Below are 19,880 nucleotides of genomic sequence, written 5' to 3'. Positions count from 1 at the left end.
GTAATTGCGAAGTCTGGGTGTCCTTCATTTCTTAGCTTCATTGCACTGTGCTTCTTTATTAATTATGCTTTTCCTCAAGATGAAATTAGTTTCTGTACTCTGCGTAACATTCTTTTCTCTGAAATCTCCTTTGGCTGACTTACTACAGAAATTTCATTTTTCTGCTAATGTCACTTCTATGTTCTCTTACTTTCAACGTTTTGTTTTGTTTTGTTGTTGTTGTTGCTGCTGCTTCTTGATTACGGTGTACAATTGATGCAGGTGTTTCTATATTTTAAAGCAAGTTGTCCTTCTTTGGGAATTTTATGCTTATAGCCAGCTTCTGTAGTCTTTCCCAGATGTCACCTACTGATGCAATCTTAAATCAATTGGTTAAAATTAAGCAATTACTTTGGGGTCTATTTGCTTATTATTGTGCCCAAATTTAAAAAAAAAGCCATAATTTCTTTAAATATTGTTCTGTTTCATTTCTCCCCTTTTCTATAGAAGCACTCTTTCATTTTCATATTCACTAAGCTGTTCCAAGTTTTTCTTCTGTTTACTGGATCTTCGTTTATTTTTTATTTTTTTATTTTTCTCCTTCTTCTGAGCTTCATTTTGGAAACTTTCTGAATCCTCTAGTTCCTTATCCCTCCCACCCCTGCCCTGCAGCGTCTAACCCACCCTCCACCCCAACACCCCCACCCCCGTCCTGCAGCCCCTCCCCCCTGCAGCGTCAGACCAGGCCCCCAGCCACCCCTGCCCTGCAGGGTCTAACCCCCAACCTGAACCCCCCACCCCGCCCGCAGGGTCTAACCACCACTAATCCCATCAAGCACACTTCACTATAGCCATTCATTGCAAACTTCATCTCATTGAGTGGTCACTGGATTTGTTTTACAATTTTTGCATCTCAGCTTGGCATTTTTTTTTATTTTCAAACTTACACACACAGAGAGAGAGAGAGAGAGAGAGAGAGAGAGAGAGAGAGAGAGAGAGAGAGAGAGAGAGGGAGAGAGAGAGAGAGAGAGAGGAAAGGGCTGGGAGATGGTTCAACAGGCAAAAGCACCCACAGTATCGAAAACCTGAGCACCTGAGTTCAAGTTACCAGAACCCATGTAAGAACCAGGCACTGCTGTAATTCTTGTGTAGGGGTAGGAATGGAAGGTGTGTTTGTTTTCTAGATTAACTTCCCTGTGTAGATAAAGGGCCTCTCTTAGGTTGAATGAGTTTCTGTTAGGTTACTAATTATCTGGAGTTGGACATCTTCCAGGAAGTCAATCAGGAACAAAAGATGGATATAAAGTTAGTACAGCAAGGTCAGACTGGAGCACACAGGTATGGGTTAAAATCCACGGTGATAGCCTGGATTTAATGTCAGCCTTTCTGCTTTCATCCCTGAAGCAGTGAGAAGCTGGATCAGGAGTCAGAGAAGATAATAAAGAGACCAAATGAAGCTTGATTATTTTCCTCTCTGTGAAGAATGTCCACAAAGGGACAAAAAGCATGTGTTTGGAAAGTTCCTAGTTGTGCCTTGCATTCTCACTTGTGTGATGATGATGGTGATGATGATGGTGGTAGTGATGGTGGTAGTGATGGTGGTGGTGGAAATGATGGTGATGATGGTGGTGAGGGTAGTGATGGTGGTGATGGTGGTGGTGGTAATGATGGTGATGTTTAAATGCTGTTTCACATTCTTTCTGTAATAATAGGGAAAAGAAAAGCACAAAGACAGAGTCTTTAACTTCAAATGGAAATACAAAGAAAGGAATTATTCTTGAGAATATAATTTATCCTGGCCAAATGGATGAAAAGTGTCATGGAGACACTTCCACCTTTAGCATTTGACACACACAGAATGAGGGTTCAGGGGCCGTTGTTGTGCTCTGCCTGAACCTAGGTGATTCTGTTCCTTAAGTGGATTCTGTCTTGCAGTCACGTGCTGTTTCTGACCAGAACTGCACTCACATGACTGCTTGCTGTGCAGTGGTGACACAGAAAACCAATGCAGCCCTCATAATCCACTAAGCTGGAGAGAGCTGCCCAGACCTAACTCTCAGCAGGTGTCCAGCGTGAGCCAGAGCTGCTGTTCCCGCATGGGCTCTCCCATGGCTCCGTGTAACACGGCCACCCTCTTCGGGGCTGTCTAATTTCGTAGCATCCTGGCCTCCTCTTCTTCTCTATCGAGCACACAGCGTGTCGATATCGAGGTGTGGGGAGGGGAGCCCGCAGCCTAGTATTTGCTATTACATCCGCGTATTGCAAACGTAGAGCTAGTTCTTTTTAATCCAAGAAGTCATTAAAGTAATAAAAGAAAATGATAAAATGGTGTTGTTGGTTAGATTGTTGTGCTCTTCTGGAGGGTTTGTTCTTTCTTTATTTTTATCACATTCTTGCCTTTTCTGAAAAATCTATGAGTAGAGAGAGCCAGATAAGATTATGCTTCAAATAATAAGGTTAGAGTCGTCCATTTTTAGTTTATACACTGGAGTAAGAATGCATTTAACAAAAGTAAAAATAAATAAATAAATAAATAAATAAATAAATAAATAAATAAAGATTTCAAGTGCTTCCCAAGATGGCAAAGGAAACCTGGATCGTGACTAATGGCTGCTCTTATTATTTTGAAATATCATTCATCTGTAAAATCCTTCCCCAGGGCCCCATAAATTGCTGTACCATTCCCCCAGGAACATCATGGAGAAAGCATGCTTCCTCTGCATTTCATTTCTAGTACTTGCTGTGACGACTGCTATCACAGAGAGCATTTAACTGGAACACACATTTCTGTGTTCCTCTGACAACACTGAGCCACAGGCATCTATATAACACACACACACACACACACGCACACACGCACACACACACAGAAAGTCAGGTTTTTATTCTTATTTCAACACAAAAGATTAAGGACAGTCACTTAATGCAATGTACCGGAAACAATTGTGTCTTAAAGTTGTTTATTTTAATTAATTAATTAGTTAATGAGATTATATTAGATCGGATTAAGTGACAACTTTGTATGTGTCTTTCTGGAAAGCCGTCAGGCCTGCTGGCCAAAGGATGACCGCAGAATACTTCCAAATCCAAGTAAACAAGCCAAAGGGTGGGAGGTAGGGAAGCTCTTATAAGTCAATGTCCTTATAAACTGTTTAAAAGGGAAACTTCCTCTGGGCAGACTGAGGGCTCCATCCTGTCACTGCTTTACGGGACCGGGAGATACGAGCAGAGACTTACAGGATCATGGAGACTCCAGCATAGGCTGCCTTCAACACTCTAACTTCACAAAGAAGTCTTCCTGTGGAAGAGGACAAGTGCCACCATGGATCTTTCTGACGAAATGACAGTGTCTTCACAGTGTCTCTGAAAGCTTGATGACCCTCAGTATCTCCCAGAACAAAGAAGTCAGTAGAACAGGGTGAAAATGTTACAGGAGGCAAGTAAGAAACACAAAAGACAGATGACAAGGTGACAAGTTAAACACAATCCACAGAATAAGAGCCGTCAGAAGCCTCCTCCACAGCACACCTACAAACACCTGCCCTTTTGTTAACGCATAAAAGAGTCTCCAGCTGTAACTCCTTAAGCTCCTTGGTGACAGAAGCCAGATGGCTATGCACCGGCTCTCTCGTGGCGATTGATTCCCCTGGATAGTGCGCCAGCCAGACTTATTTTACCATCATCAGCCCTTTATGTCATCCCCTCCTCACCCCAAATTCTGGTTATTCGAGTCTTCCGGCTCTGCCTCATTTCCTATTTCTAGACTCAAGAACCCCAAAAAAGCTAATTAGTCACTGATAATCCGTGTACTGGGGAAGATTGTAGAGAGACGTCCTAGACTTGGAGTCCTAATTCAAGCCAATGTTCAGAGCTAAGAGCACAGTCACCCACCCATCCACCAACTCAGGACCTTCCCTAAGTAACAACCTGTCTGAATTCGCAGTCAACAGCCACTGCTTTTTGAGGGTTCTTGTTCTCTGACCTGACAATGGTGGAGGGCTTGCATGCTCTCGGATAGTTCACCCATCCGCCTTGCTAAAATCCTGCCATGAGGGCAGAGATCTTTATTGAAAGCATTTCTCTCTGGTAAGAAAAAGAAAATAGCATTAGAGTGAATAAGACAATGGAATTCAAATAACTTAATGTAAATGAGTTACTCATTTCAATTTCTCTAATGGAAGGCATGCAGTCACTGACTAAAGAGCAGAAGAATGAAAAATCCATCAATGAAGCACTGAAAGAAAGAGATGAAGAGCCTTCAGTGGGAGGCGACAATTATTCACAAATAGCATTTGCGTGATACGTTCCTGTCTTTCTTTCCTGGACATCAGGTGCAGTGGAGGAAGATGCTGCTTCTCTCAGCTCAGGCCACATTATCACCACTCATGACTGGCCAAAGAAAGACCTCTTTTTGTTTTATTTTATAATTTTATTCTACTTATTCTAGTGATTGTGTGTGTGTGTGTGTGTGTGTATGTGTGTGTGTGTGTGTATGCGTGTGTGTGTGTGTGTGTGTCTGTCTGTCTGTCTGTCTGTCTGTCTCTGTGTGTTCTACAAACAGGCTAGGATGACTGGCCAGTGGGCCCAGGTATTCACTTGTCATTACCTCCCTAGCAGGAAGATTATAAGCCTATACTACCACACCTCCTCCCTTCCTCCCTAATTCCCTCCCTCCCTCCCTCCCTCCCTTCTCCTTTTCTTCCTTCCTTCCTTCCTTCCTTCCTTCCTTCCTTCCTTTCTTCCTTTCTTTCTCCTTCATGTTCATCTGTGTACGTATGATCATGCACACCATAGCATGTGTGTGGAAGCTGTTGAGACAGGGTTTCCTCACCATTGCTTAAGCCATCCACTGGCCCATGAACATCTGGAGATTCTCCTGTGTCCCCCTCCCATCTCCCTGGAAAGGGCATGGGCATTGTAGACACTCACTACCATGCCCTTTCACCTGGGTTTGAGAATTTGAATGAAGTCATCATGTTTGCACAGCAAATGTGTTCAGCCAGTGATCTATCTCCAGGGACTCAATGGTGGTCTCCCCCTCGCCACACACACACACACAGACACTTGTGCTTGGGAGAGAAATAATTTACTACAATCTTCCTTTAGTTTTACACTTTCCATTTTATTTCTTGAAGTGGAAATTTCTGGTTTCTTTGGAGACTCAGTTGTATCATATATGTTTTTCCCCCCTCTGGAAGCTGTGTGATGAGAGGATGTTTTGCTGAAGCAGACACATGAGAGGATGAGTGATATTTGGAAAGGGTATAAAAGCCCACAGACAGTGAATCACGTTCTTGCTGGTCTTTGTTGATGAAGCTCTTGCATTGGTAGGCCTTGCAATGCTTTACTGGTCTTCTCTGATACTCACTTGATGTGACGTGATAAGAGAAATGTGCCAAAGAACTTCTTGTAGTATTCTGGCTGCTTCTTGCCTCTTCCTTGATCTCATGCAGTTCCAGGGAGCCTCATGGTTTCTTCTGGATTGAGCCACTGCTACTGATTCATGTTTTGTGTTTGCCATTGGACTGGACTACCACTACTGATTTGTGTTTGATATTTTGGACTGGATTGCTGATATCCTAATAATAAATATTGGAATCACCTCAGAAAACTACTTCTAAACAGGTTCACAACTTCCTTGTCCTATTAACTATCTTTCTTCCCTACATTTGGTCAGTGGACTAGAGGAGAGGTTGAAGCATTTAAGAACCTTTATTAAAGTAGGTTTTGAAAAATATAAGCTTATAATTCCCTAGCCCTTTTTATGTATTATTTTTGACCCTAGCCCTTTTATCATATTAAATCTGTCACCTTTTTGAATATTTGTATTCTTTCAAAGGGAATGTTACTTTAGGTGCGTTTAATTTATATTATACTTCATTCTATTTTAACATTTTTAAATTTTATTTTATCTTTTACTTATTCACTTTACATCTACTCACTGACCCCCCTCCCAGTCACTCCCTTTCACAATCCTTTCCCACTTCCTCCTCCCCCCTCACCTTCTCCTCTGATCAAGTGGAGACCCTCTGTGTAGGCTAAGCACTTCCTCTTCCACTGAGGCCAGACAAAGCAGCCCAGCTAGTATAACATATCCTACAGGCAGGGAACAGCTTTTGGACTAGGTCCCTGTTCCAGTTGTTCAAGACCCACATGAAGATCAAGGCATCTGCTACATATGTGTGGGGAGGCCAAGGTCCAGCTTGTGTATGTTCTTTGGTTGATGGTTCAGTCTCTGACAGCCCCAAGGGTCTACATTAGTTCACTTTGTTGATCTTCCTGTGGAGTTCCTATCCCCTTCTGGACCTGCAAACCTTCCTCCTATTCTTCCATAAGAGTCCCCAAGCTCCATCCACTGTTTGGCTGTGAATGTCTGAATTTATTTGAGTCGGTTGCTTGGTCTAGCCTCTCAGAGGACAGCCATGCTAGTCTCCTATCTGCAAACATAACAGAATGTCAGTAATAGTGTCAGGGATTGGTGCTTGCCCATGGGATGAGTCTCAAGTTGGGCCAGTTAATTGCTTGGTCATTCCCTCAGTCTCTGCTCTATACCCCATCCCTGCATTTATTGTAGATAGGATAAATTTGGGGTTGAAAGTTTTGTGGTTGGGTTGGAGTCCATATTACTCCCTTAGGGTTCTTGCCTGGTTGGCTACAGGAGGTAACTCCTCAGGTTCCATATCCTCAGTGCTGTGAGTCACAGCTAAGGACACCACCAATGATTTTTGGGCAACTCATCTATTCTAGGTCTCTGTCTTGTCCTAGAGATGCTCCCTATCTCCCCACTCATCAGTTGGCAGATTTCCACTGATTCTCATGGTCATCTTGCCATTTCTCCTGCTCCTTCCCACATGGGAAATACTATGCAGCTAATAAAAACAAAAACATCATGAACTTTGCAGGCAAATGGCTAGATCTTAAAAATATTGTTTTGAGTGTGTTAACCCAGTCCCCAAAGGATATGCATGGTATGTACTTACTTATAAGTGGTATTAACCATATAGTACAGGATAGCCATTCTATACTCCATAGACCCAAAGAAGTTAAACAAGAAGGAAGGCCCAAGGGAGGATGCTTGAATCTCACTTAGAAGGGAGAATAAAATAGTCATAAGATGGATGGAGGGAACTGGGCAGGAGAAGAGATGGGGAGGGGAATGGGGGCTCAGGATCACATCTTCTGACTTGGGCCCAAGTTTAAGATCCACACTGCCGAACACTCAGCCGTGGCCTTGCCTGTAACTTCCTTAGGAGACGGTGATGCTCCTTGTGTGCTTTCTCAGTGATGTGCACCCAGATCCTCTCCAGTTACCTCACTTCAAAGGATGCTGGAGTCAAAATACAGGGACCATCAAGGATCCACAGGAGAGTAGAAAGTAAGGCCAATTGCAAGACAGATTTCTAAAGCTTCACCGCAGTTTTCTCTACCTCTGGGATTAGCAGGATAATAATTTTTGAAGTGGATACCAGCTGTGTGTCCACCTGCCCAGCCAAAGCTCACGGGGCTCAACATTATTCCAGACACAAAAGGCTACTTGCCTCACGCAAGGAACCAGAACCCAGGATTCTGCTTAAAATCAACTTCCTGAAAATATGTTTTGCTACTTTTGAAAAGATGAAAACATTGTGGCAATTGCGAAACCCCCAAAGAGAATTTTAATAAAACCCTATTTAATTTTACTGCATGTGTGCTTCCGAACACCTGTTTTCTGAGCCGGGTAAAGATGGTTGATCAAGTGACCTGTGACGTCTCCATTGTCTGGAGGGCCTGAAGTGAGATAGCAGGCGTTGTTCTGAACATCATAGAATGAGGTAACTTAGGGCTGGCTCTTCTGAGACCTTCTGGATGAGGGGACTATATCTCTTAGGTAATGGCTCACAGTTTTAAGCCTTTCAATCTCCAATACAAATACTCATATCCCAGGATCCTCCAGAGAACTCTCCACCCCATTTCTAAGTTAAGCCTAATTACTTCCTTAGGTAAAGTAAATTTCTTTCATGACTAAAATTGGGGTGTATTCTCCCTTGCAAGCAGAGTCTTGACTCATTATCAAAATTGAAGTCCTTGTAACTGACAGTAATGCCTGTTTAAGAATGTCAGGAATGACCCTATCATGCTTTCTTAAGGGTTTAGAACCTCATGTAGATAAGAGAGGCATTGCAGTGTGGCCACTGGGGCTGCTATGGGACAGTACCAGAAGATGAAAGGGCCTTATCCAGAGCATTAAAAAAATGCAGATAGAATGACTATATGAATTCAAAAAACATTTGCTCCAGTTCAGAGTATTTATAAACTATTTTTGAGAAATCTATCATAAAATATCTTAATTTGGTTCCTTCTCCAGGAAAATTTGATATTATTCTCCATTTGTACAATCCCAAGGTTATTTTTGGGCTCTCTTTTGATATGTCTGACATACAAAGGCTAGCAGTTAAAAATTGTGTTGCCGTTGTTCTAGTGGATTGCCAGAACTTAGCAACTCAGAAATTTATATTGAATACCTGTGACAGTAAATTATAGACTTTTGTTGGTCTTTAGTTTTGAGGAAAAGTACTATGTCTCGTGCACCAGAATATAGTTAAAGGAGGCTGTGAGCATTATCTATCAATGAGGAGCATGTGTGCCCAGAGCATTGGCCTCACTCACAAAGGAAGGAATGGCAGCTTGTAGGAAATGTACTGCAAGAAACATAATCTTGAGCTAGGGAGATGACTCAGTAGGTAAAGCATTGGCAAATGCAAGATGAAGACCTGAGGATGACTTCCCACAACACAAGTAAAGCCAGATGCAGTAACCAGATGCAGTAGATGGTGTCTGGAATCCCAGTGAAGCAGAGACATCCAAGAACTCTGATGACCAGATAACTTTGTGCACAGATCTGTGAGCAACAAGGAGCCTCTCTCTAAAACAGCTTGAAGAATGAAGACTGATACCCAAGGTTATCTCTTGACCTCACACATGCACAGTGGTACATATGCTTCCACACTTTTATAACTGAATACACCACACACACACACACACACACACACACACACACAGAGAGAGAGAGAGAGAGAGAGAGAGAGAGAGAGAGAGGGAGGGGCAGGCAGACAGACAGACAGACAGATTTAAAAATTCCCTACTCTAATCCTTCTCCATTTTGGGTAGAGGAAGTTTATGGGGGTTTGTGATGTCACCCAAAGAACAGAGAAGACCAGTATAGTCAGAAGTTTATACCAAGGCTCTTGGTGACTGTGAGGGTCCTACCTGAGTTCTGATCTTTCCTCTTTACTTGTAAAGTTGATGACGATCTTCACTATAACCCCACACTAAAGACAAGGTAGTAAAACAAACAAAAAACTTAATAAAATATTCTGACCTTATTACCAGCAATGCCACTTGGGTTGGATCCATGTAAAACCTATTTTCTTTCGACACATCTTTCTGTGATTTATTCTTCTTTTTGAGCAAAATGGGTAATATACATGAAGTCTGTGATCAAAGGAACAGCACATGTCTTTCTATTTCTTTTCTATAGGAAGAAAAGGAGACTTTTGGGGGTGTCATGGAGGGAAGGGGTACTGAAAGAAGTTTCTTTTATACTTACGTAATAACATCAGAATCCAGAGATTACTGGACAATCCTCTAGAATTGTTTCAGTGTATCTGAGGTGATGTCTGAGAATTTGCACTTGTAATGCATTTTTGCATGGTGCTGAACACATTTAGAGAACCCACTTCTTGACCACCAGTTATTCACCATTAAGGCAGCACTGTCTCCTGGTTGACTCATGTGATGGGTAGGCTATGAGACAATGTAGAAATGTCTGTCCTTCTTCCACAATGGCCTGCTTTCTGGTAACAATCAACACACAGGAGAGAAAAAGGGCAACACACAAAGTAGTAAGAGGGAATGTTTATGCACAGTCATAAATTTCTCTAGGATTTTTTCACCATGGCTCTCATCCCAGGAAAGTATTATGTGGCTCCCAACATCATACCCCAGTGCCAAAAGGTTGTATGACACTGGTAGAAAGTCTACGTCACAAAGCTGGTCTAATGTAATAAAAAGGTATGTTTCTTTTGGACAGCGCTTCATGGATTCATGGCAACATGCAGTAGCTAAAGGGTTCAGACGTGGACTAGAGTCTCTTTCTCCTGAGTAGCCGATACTTATTAGATGCTTTCTGCTTACAATTCTGTGAGCTACTGACTTCATATGTATTAGCTTATGCTATCCTGAGATGGATATTACTAAGAAGACCAAAATATGGGTAGAACAATTTGCCTGAGATTGGATATGGGACAACTATGATGTGTTTCTCCCAACCATACGACAGTGGAAAGCCATAAAACACCCTCCTTACTGTTCATGTTCTCAAAATGTCTGTATCTCCCAGAGGAAAAGCATGGAGAACTAGCTGTTTTATTGAGTGCCACTGAGAAAGGTTGAGTTATGGGTTCCTTCCTTTCACAAAACAAATCAAAGTCTATGTCTCACACTTATCAGTAGCTGCTTTATCTTCTTTATATTTCTATTTGTTAAGGAATTATAGTATCAAAATGACCATGCGCTTTTTCCCCTCTGATGACACACAAGGAACTATTTTAGTTTGACACGTAAGCCTCTGGTGACTGTTGCACTGTCGTAGGGCTAAATAGAAAGACTATCTGACTCAGTTTGCCTTTGCATCTAATGGAACAAGAGTCATCAGAAGGGCTCGAATTTTTCCTAGAATTTGTAGGATAAGTGACATTCATATTTACACATTCAGTTTGGGGTGAAATTCATATGTGTTTTGTGGAGAAGTAACACAACTCTCACTGCAGACGCTTTCTTCCCCTGGCTGCCACAAACACAGTAAATAGCGACACGTCCAACTCTTAGCTCCCTCTCTGTGTCCTAGATAAGATAGACTGAGGGTTATCAGTAATTCCCAGAGGTGGCTCCAACCCCACCTCTTTCCTTCCAGTCAAGAAAGCACTCAGTGCAAGCCAGAGTGATGACATTCCCAAGGCAATTGTTTGCATTCTAATCAAATTTACTTCTTAAGAAGGAAACCTTTCCAAACAGCAGCATAGCTGTATTAATCATAAATTATTGGTGTGAGCATTCCGTCATGATCACCTCTGTGAGTAAGAATCCCGGGACTAGACAATTTTGAGACCTCCTCCCACAACTCATTTTTCATCTTGGACTTGCACTCAGTTGACCTTCGTAACGAACTTTCTAGATCCACCACGTTGAAAAATGTTATGCTGTGCAATAACTTCTAAGTTATGTCTAGTTTGGTAATCGAGAGAAGTGGGGGTTGGGTGGGGGGAACTCAGCGTGTTCCAGTCATCTCCTGAAATATTTACCTCTGAGATGAAGATGAAAAGTCTAGATTTCTTCCCCCTGCCAAATCGTGAGAGATCTGAAAGGTGTATGATTCTGGGTGGTGTGTGATGGCCTCAGCCTCAGATGACAATGATGTCAAGGGCCACTGCTTTATAGGTGAGGAGAAATCTCTTAGAATAAATTGCTTTCATTTCTATATGAAATATTCTACCCATTCACTTTTTATTTATTCCATTTTTAGGTTCTTAAGATCCTGATGGGAGAAATTTTAGGTTTGTAATGTTTCAGTTACAATTTTCCTTTGAAGTATTTTAATCACTGGGTTCTTGCCCTATCTATCCTGGCACAGAGGTAGCAAAAACAGGACGTTCTCCCTAAGCCTTCTTTTAGCTATAATGTGGCAAATGACAATCCAACTTGTATGATATTTGATATGGAAGTCTTGGAATTTCCACACGTACGTTCCGAGCCAACAAAAATACACAGAGGCGAGGAACAGGAAAATTTTGAACTCTGTTGCCTCACTTGACTGTGAGACTTCTCTGCAGATAACATTTGCCTAACAGGATACCCGATTTAAACCATGATTTGAAAATGGAAAGCTATCTTTGTGAACTCAGAGGAAAATACGATGAAAATAGTTTACCTTGGATGATAACACCTCCCAAGATGCGTTATCGGTGAGGCATTCCTGGACTTTTTTCGGTACAGGAAGACCAAAAATGGTCTGGGGTTGAGCTAATCTGAGGTTGTTTCAAAAGTAGGCACAGTAGAAAGAATGGTTAATGGAGGCTTAACTTCTAGTGTGAGCCTTCTGTTACCTACCTATGGGCCTCCGAGTGGCCAGTTAGCCTTACTGACCTGTGTGTCTCTCCTTCTAATGAAAATAAAAAAAGTCATCTCCCATGTCTCCTAAGAGAAAGGCTTGTTAGCAGATTCATATAAAAGGGAAGGTCTTTAAAGTATGTCTCCTATGAAGCATGTTATAAATATGAGCTCGTCTTGAATGCCTTCCTACAGGTTGGTTGGTCTGAGCACACTGTATGTTTAAATTAGATAGGAGGGAAAGGTTAATTGGAAAATATTTACTCAAGAGGATGTGTCTTGTTTAGTATTAGCATTTATTTACACTTATATGTCTAGTTTTGGGCTCAGCTAAGTTCTGCTCTAAAACACAAGGGAAATGTGAATCCTAGAGTTCCTGTTAAGAGTATACTTGCCTGTTAGGTTCTTTCAAAGCCCAGTGAACTTTGGAAACAGGATCTCTCCATGCCTGCCTATGAAGTAGATCTATGAAACAGATGAAAGCTGAGGTGTCGTCTCACACCTTCCTCTAACAGCATCAGGGATAATTTCCTTACATCCCCATTGGCAGGTTGGAGCTCTATGGTAACCTCCTTATCAATACATATCAGTACACTCGTTATTCGGATCCAATTCTGGGTCTCTCAACACTTTCTTTGTACACTCTGCAACTGAGATCACTCATCTACAAAATCCTTGATGGTCTCACTTTCACAAAACCTTTTCTTCATCTTTTCATTCCCATGGAAGCCTGGTCTGGTTTGAAATATGCCATCAGAGCCCTGTCACATGGTGATTCCATGTGCACCAGAGCCTGGAGGTTAGACTAAGGAGCTTTCATTTCTCAATGATACTTCTAATACCCTTTTCCTTTAGACCACAACCCAAAGCCTATGTCTGTTAGCCTCCTGACAGTGTCTGAGACTCCACTCCACCCTTGAGATTTCAACACCTGGTTTAGTGTCTTCCTCTCCTCTGTTCTATCTATCTATGTATCTTGCACTCTTATAGATGTGGGTGCTGAATTTCTTGACTCCATGTCTATAACAGTCAACACACCTGGCAAACCTTAGTCATCTTCTCCCAGGGTCATAGCATAGCATAATGACCCTAACTAAAATCTTGACATCAAGGTTCTCATTTTCTGACCCGTTTCAATTACTATATTATAATTCCAATTTAATGGGTCTTTGGCTCCATTTTTATTGTTCTGTGTTATTTGTTACTGGTGGTCTGGGTCTGTACCAGGCATCTCTAGGTCCTTGGACTCCCATTCAATGGATAAAAATGAAGACACACACAGATTGTGATGTCTAAGGGAACATTTTTAATCAAAGCAAAGGGATAGCTCAGATTAGAAAGGAATATACTATCAAGATTAAGAGCAGCCCCGTGAACTAAAGTGCTCAAGGGCCTTGGTTATTGTTTGGTGCCACTTTTTAGCGGATTCAAGAGAAAGAGGACTTTGTTTACTAGGGACCTAATTTACGGAGATTTCTATTTTGGCTACCAGGCTTGTATTTGTATAATCTTTTGCATACCATATGCATGGTCCCATAATGTATCTGATTTTAATCATATATATGACCAGTAATGTTTAGGCATAAGATGGTAAATAGAGGATTCTTTGTAAAATTTCACTTGAAGAGAGGGTTTGTCTTATTATCTATGCACCCCAAAAAGTCTAGCGAAATATGTCCATGTCCTGTAGTTTGGGATTGTATTCCAGGATGAGTTTGAATAGAAACAGGCAGAACCAAGGAGTTGCTAAAAGGAGTTAACTTCCATTAAGACAAGTGTACTGTAACTCTACCTAGGTGGGGTCCTAGGCTGCTAACAGGTTCCTAGGTGCATTGTTCCGGGAAGGGTGTGTGTGTAGCCTCGGCGAGTGGTCCAGGTTGCTGAGACAGTCTTCATGCTTGCCTGCTTTAGCCGCACACCGTGTTCCAGACTTAATCTCCTTGACCCTCTGCTACCACACTGTTCTCATCTGGAAACCCTCAGCCATTGGTTAATCCAATGTGTCCCCATGGAGCCTGTACTGCTGCAGCTAAAGCCGCCAGAGTGTAGCCAACTAGTCTTTCAGATGCATGGCCACTTAACATATGTCAAACCAGCCACCAGTCTCCTTCATGACTACTTTGAGATATATCCTTGCTATGTGACCTTGAACTTGCTTCTGTCTTCTGAGTGAAAACCATAGTTTACAATCCTACATTTTATTTTTTCTCCATCTTCATTAAATTGGGTATTTCTTATTTACATTTCAATTGTTATTACCTTCCCTGGTTTCCAGGCAAACATCCCCCTAACTCCTCCCTCTCCCCTTCTATGCGGGCTTCCCCTCCCCATCCTTCCCCCATTACCACCCTCCCCCGCAACATTCATGTTCACTGGGGGTTCAGTCTTGGCAGGATCAAGGGCTTCCCCTTCCACTGGTGCCCTTACTAGGCTATTCATTGCTACCTATGCAGTTGGAGCCCAGGGTCAGTCCATGTATAGTCTTTGGGTAGTGGCTTAGTCCCTGGAAGCTCTGGTTGGTTGGCATTGTTGTTCATATGGGGCCTCAAGACCCTTCAAGTTCTTTAAGTCCTTTTTCTGATTCCTTCAATGGGGGTCCCATTCTCAATTCAGTGGTTTGCTGCTGGCATTCACCTATGTATTTGCTGTATTCTGGCTGTGTCTCTCAGGAGAGAGCCACATCCGATTCCTGTCAGCCTGCACTTCTTTGCTTCATCCATCTTATCTAGTCTGGTGGCTGTATATGTATGGGCCACATGTGGGGCAGGCTCTGAATGGGTGTTCCTTCTGTCTCTGTTCTAAACTTTGCCTCCCTATTCCCTCCCAAGGGTATTCTTGTCCCTTTTTAAAGAAGGAGTGAAGCATTCACATTTTGGTCATCCTTCTTGAGTTTCACGTGTTCTGTGCATTTAGCGTAATTTGAGCATTTGGGCTAATATCCACTTATCAATGAGTGCATACCATGTGTGTTTTTCTGTGATTGGGTTACCTCACTCAGGATGATATTTTCCAGTTCCATCCATTTGCCTATGAATATCATAAAGTCATTTTTTATAGCGACAATCCTACATTTTAAAACAGACTAAAAGAATAGTCTGGGAAAGACTGTTACCAACTCACCACTATCTGATTCCAGGATTATTTCTACCTGTGTTTACTCTGCCTTCCTGCCTTGTGGACATAATGCTCTTTGCCTTTCTTTGTTTCAATCCCTTAGAGTGTGAACTCCAAGGGAGAGGGATGTCTTTCATTACTTTGCTTTTGAGCACTTGGCCCAGTAGTTGTTACAGAAGAGTTAACTTAGTAAATATTCATTCGTCTCCAACCATAGCATAGAGAGGGAACGGACATACCTGCTCATGAGGTCAAATAGAAACACTAGTATATGCAGAGTAAAGCTAAGAGCCTGTTGCTCGTGTCTGAAAGTCTGTCTAAAACACAAAGGTAACAAATGACTTAAAGATATGAATTGATGTTAGCCCCCTTCTCTCTTCAGTGCTGGCCATAGAACCCAAAATCTTGTGCATACAAGGTGGACAGTCTACCACTGAGCAATTTTGAACTAGGATTTTTTAAAAAACGATTTTCCACAAAGAACACACAACTTTCAAGAGGACCTCTGTTTCTTTGCCTGAAGTCATAAATCCTGAGACATTTAGGGCAACGTGGCCACTATTTGTTGGCTACTCATTATTGGTCTAGAACTCATCATGACCAAACAGAATGATTTGGAGAACACTGGATCTGCCCTCACCCCTCACCCCCCACCTCTGTAGATGAGAAAATTTTGACCTTGGGAGTAAAGAACCTTACCTCCTCTTACTCTTTCATGTACAGGACAGAGATGAAAAACTCTGCTTCCTCTTTTCTGACTACTTCGTTTTATCTTCCTGTATCCTAAAAGTGCTAAAATGGTTTTAGCATTTGCTGGTGAGCTGCAGTTCTTTTTTTTTTTTATTAACTTGAGTATTTCTTATTTACATTTCGAATGTTATTCCCTTTCCTGGTTTCCGGGCAAACATCCCCCTAATCCCTCCCCCTCCCCTTCCTTATGGGTGTTCCCCTTCCCACCCTCCCCCCATTGCCGCCCTCCCCCCAACAGTCACGTTCACTGGGGGTTCAGTCTTAGCAGGACCAAGGGCTTTCTCTTACACTGGAGCATTTACTAGGTTATTCATTGTTACCTATGTGGTTGGAGCCCAGGGTCAGTCCATGTATAGTCTTTAGGTAGTGGCTTAGTCCCTGGAAGCTCTGGTTGCTTGGCATTGTTGTTCATAAGGGGTCTCGAGCCCCTTCAATGAGCTGCAGTTCTTAAAAAGTCATTAAGTTCCAAAAGGAAACCTTAAGTGTTGTTTAAGAAAGATTTGTACTATAATCAATTATTTGTACTATAATCAATTATTTGTAAAAGCTATCATATTTTAAGGGAGATTTCTAAAAGCATTATACCCTGGGAAAAATACTTGTGATATAGTTGTGTAGCAGAAAAATAGAATTTCTTACTTCTTTGATGTGATAAACTCTGACACCTACTTGCACGAGCCATTTACAAGTAGATACAGCACACTTGGTTTACAACAATTCCCCGACTCCCACTACGTTAGGTGTTCATTTTTTATGAGTTTTCTCATCCTTGTCTAATTTGAGCTCATCACATGACTTCTCCAAGCCTCTTCTCAGTAATACAAACACATTTTACAATCATTTAGAATGGACGAAGACCTAAATGTTTTCTTAAATCCTCCCATGAAAAGGGGAGTTTATTTGGCATCAGATTGAACGATTGAAGCGGGTGTATGGAATTCTCATCAAAAGAACTCCCAATTGGATCCTCTGGAGACAGCTACTAGATTAAGGGAGCAGGGGTGTTTGCTAGCTCAAGGACTTCACTAATTTTCATTCTAAGCTTCAACAACGGCCAAGTGGAATTCTCTACACTTAGATTCACAGTCTTAAGTTGCTAGGGTGTTCTCATACAGTCCCTCTTGTTTGTGGGTAACTACAGAAGATTTGGACTACTCATTGGCTGTTCCTATGGTATTAAATTACAAAACAGTAGCTCTAAGTTGGTACTAGGAAGCTATTACTCATCAGTTGAGAAGTGGGCACAGTCTTGGGTCATGATGAGTATCCTAGTCAAACTGTTAAATCTTATGGTGGCATTAATGCTTGAAGGAAAGGTGAAACCCTCCTGCAGACATTGAGGTGACTTGGTCGAATATTGTGTACGATGTAGAAATCCCTGGGTAAGGAAACGTGGTTTTAAAACGCAACTCCTGGTACTTATGGCCAGGATCACTCACTGTCTGATATTTCCCAAACAATCAAACTTCTGAGTTTTCTGATCTTGTGAATAAAGTAAAAATCCCCTCCCTTTCCTCATAGCTCAATAGCAAAGACCGAAATGCGTTTTGGTTGACAGATTAGGTAAAGAATTGCAAAACCGTGAAATGTTACTAGAAACTGAAAGAAAAGTCTGAAATTACTGCCCCAGAAGGAATGTCTTGTTTATTTTATATCACTTTATAGACACTTGAAGCAGACCTAACATCGGGTCAGGTAAACGTGGAAATGATCGTGAATGCTTTCTAAGGGCCAGGAGGTAAAACTGTTGAAACTGGGAGAGTGAATTAGTTCAAGGAGAGCTGTTCTTTTGTTTGGATGCATGGTTGGGTTTTTTTCTTCTTTTTTTAATAAAAAGTCACAGAAGTGGGTTAGTAGAAACCTTAGAGGTCATCCGGAGAACATAGAAATAACCAAGAGCATCTCTGTACACAAACACACCAGAGCACCAATGACAAAATTCAAATTCTTCTAAGTGAACTTACAAAGTGGAGAGGAGAATTTTTTTTTAAATACTGAAAACCTTTCTGATGTGTAACAAAACATCCTCTTTGTGAAAAAATCCAGAAATACCCATAGTGTGTGTGTATTTTGTTGAATATAATTTGTTTTCTACACTCAGTGATATCAGTAATGTTTCCCTCAAAATCCCTGAGAGTCACAATAGCGTCATGGCAGTAGGTATCTTAGCACATGATTTTCTGTATAGTTTAGTTTTAGAAAATCTTAAGCCTACATCACTGAAGAACATTTTTTTCTTGACTTGCAGACAAACCAGTGGTCCCTTCATTGAGTCATCTATTGGCGATCTGTAAAAGTCTTTTATTGGCATCATGACAGTCAAAAATTATTCTCAAAACGCCATCCCTGTCAGTTCCTTCCAAGAAGGAGGCAACCTCCACTGCCTTTGAGTTTTTGCCCTTTACCTTCTGTATTTTATCCCTGAAACACATACTCGATGTTTTGGTGAAGGAATGACCATTGTAGAATCATGAGGCTAACCACATAAGGATTGCAGAATTAAGACTGGCTTAATCTTGGTCCTCAGTTTTGCTTCAAACACAATTGATCCAAATCCAAACATCAGGCCCTTGGGTCACTAATGAAGCTGCTATAAAAGATTTACGTAGCCACAGGCAGGTTCTTCAGCTACCTTAGAATAGTGATTCTTAAATGAGGAAGGATTTGACCTTGTGAAATCCACCAAGTGTTTTTATTTTTTCACTTCCTGGTGGTATTTACTATTCCCGTCTCCCAAAAAGGAATGATTCTTCCACTCACTTGGGTGAGAACTGATACCAAGTAATGTGAGTTTGAATGATCCAAGTAGTTAGTTTATTTTTAAGTGTCAATGACGTGGATTAAAGTTTTTTTTACATACCTTTGATCTATAGAGAAGGTAAGTAGCAGTAGGGAGTGGCTTAGAGCCTCCTTCTATGACATGGTGTTGTTGAGTTCCTCTAGGTTACTTGCTTGGCAGCTAATGTCATTTAACCCCTGGATATGTCATCATAGCCCTAGAATATACTCCTCAACCACCCTTCCTACCTGCCTTTCAGTGGGAGCCACATGCATTCCCGAGGGGAAGTTCAGAAGTCTCTCTTGCCAGTTTGGAGACTGCAGGTCTGTCTCACTTGTACCTTTGACAAATGACTCAGTATTGTTAATTTTACACGTGTCCAAACGTCTGGGAACTTGCACTTCTCTTGTGGAATTATTTCCTTTTCTCATGTGGCACTTACGTATTATGCTCAGTATTTTGAAAGTTTCTCTTCTAGATTTTTAAACATCTACTGCTGCAGGTTTTATAGTCATCATATATAAAACCATGCATTATATATAAGGAATAGAAGCATCGATGAAGAAGAACTAGTCCTGACCATTCGGGGGAACTGATCATGCCATGTGGGAGGTAGCCCTGCACGTGTAGAATACAAGGAAGTGGCTATTCCGGTTTCTTTCTGATGGGCAAGCATTTTGCAAGGGCATGGGCTATGCATGGGTCTAAGACCTACAGAGAGAGTTAAGACAGTTAGTTGAGCCTTTCAAAAAGTCATTTCACGGGGGGTAGAAAATAATAAAAACTGGTTGTCATTTCATCTTCGACAAGAGAAAGCAAATCTGTTTACATATCCAATTTGGACTTGTGGCTAAATAATGTAGCCAAAGAAACCCACCACAAAAATTTAGTAGACAAATCCCATTCTTCAGCATTCAGGTCTGCAAAAGACTTCTATCATCCAACAACTGGCAAAAGGGCTGGGGCATCCTTAAAAGAAAAACATAATTTTCATGATTCTGCATCAACATCCCTTCATTTACTACTTCTGAAAATTATTTCAAGTTGATTTTTTGACAAAAAATACACTTATGAATAAGACTATAAAAAATAAGTTGTACTGTCTCCTATTCTA

This window comes from Rattus norvegicus, chromosome 2 (assembly GCF_021556685.1).
Source record: "Rattus norvegicus strain SHRSP/BbbUtx chromosome 2, alternate assembly SHRSP_T2T, whole genome shotgun sequence".
In the NCBI taxonomy this organism is placed as follows: Eukaryota; Metazoa; Chordata; class Mammalia; order Rodentia; family Muridae; genus Rattus; species Rattus norvegicus.
The sequence above is the reverse complement of the archived record's forward strand: the minus strand, read 5'-3'. Positions refer to the sequence as shown.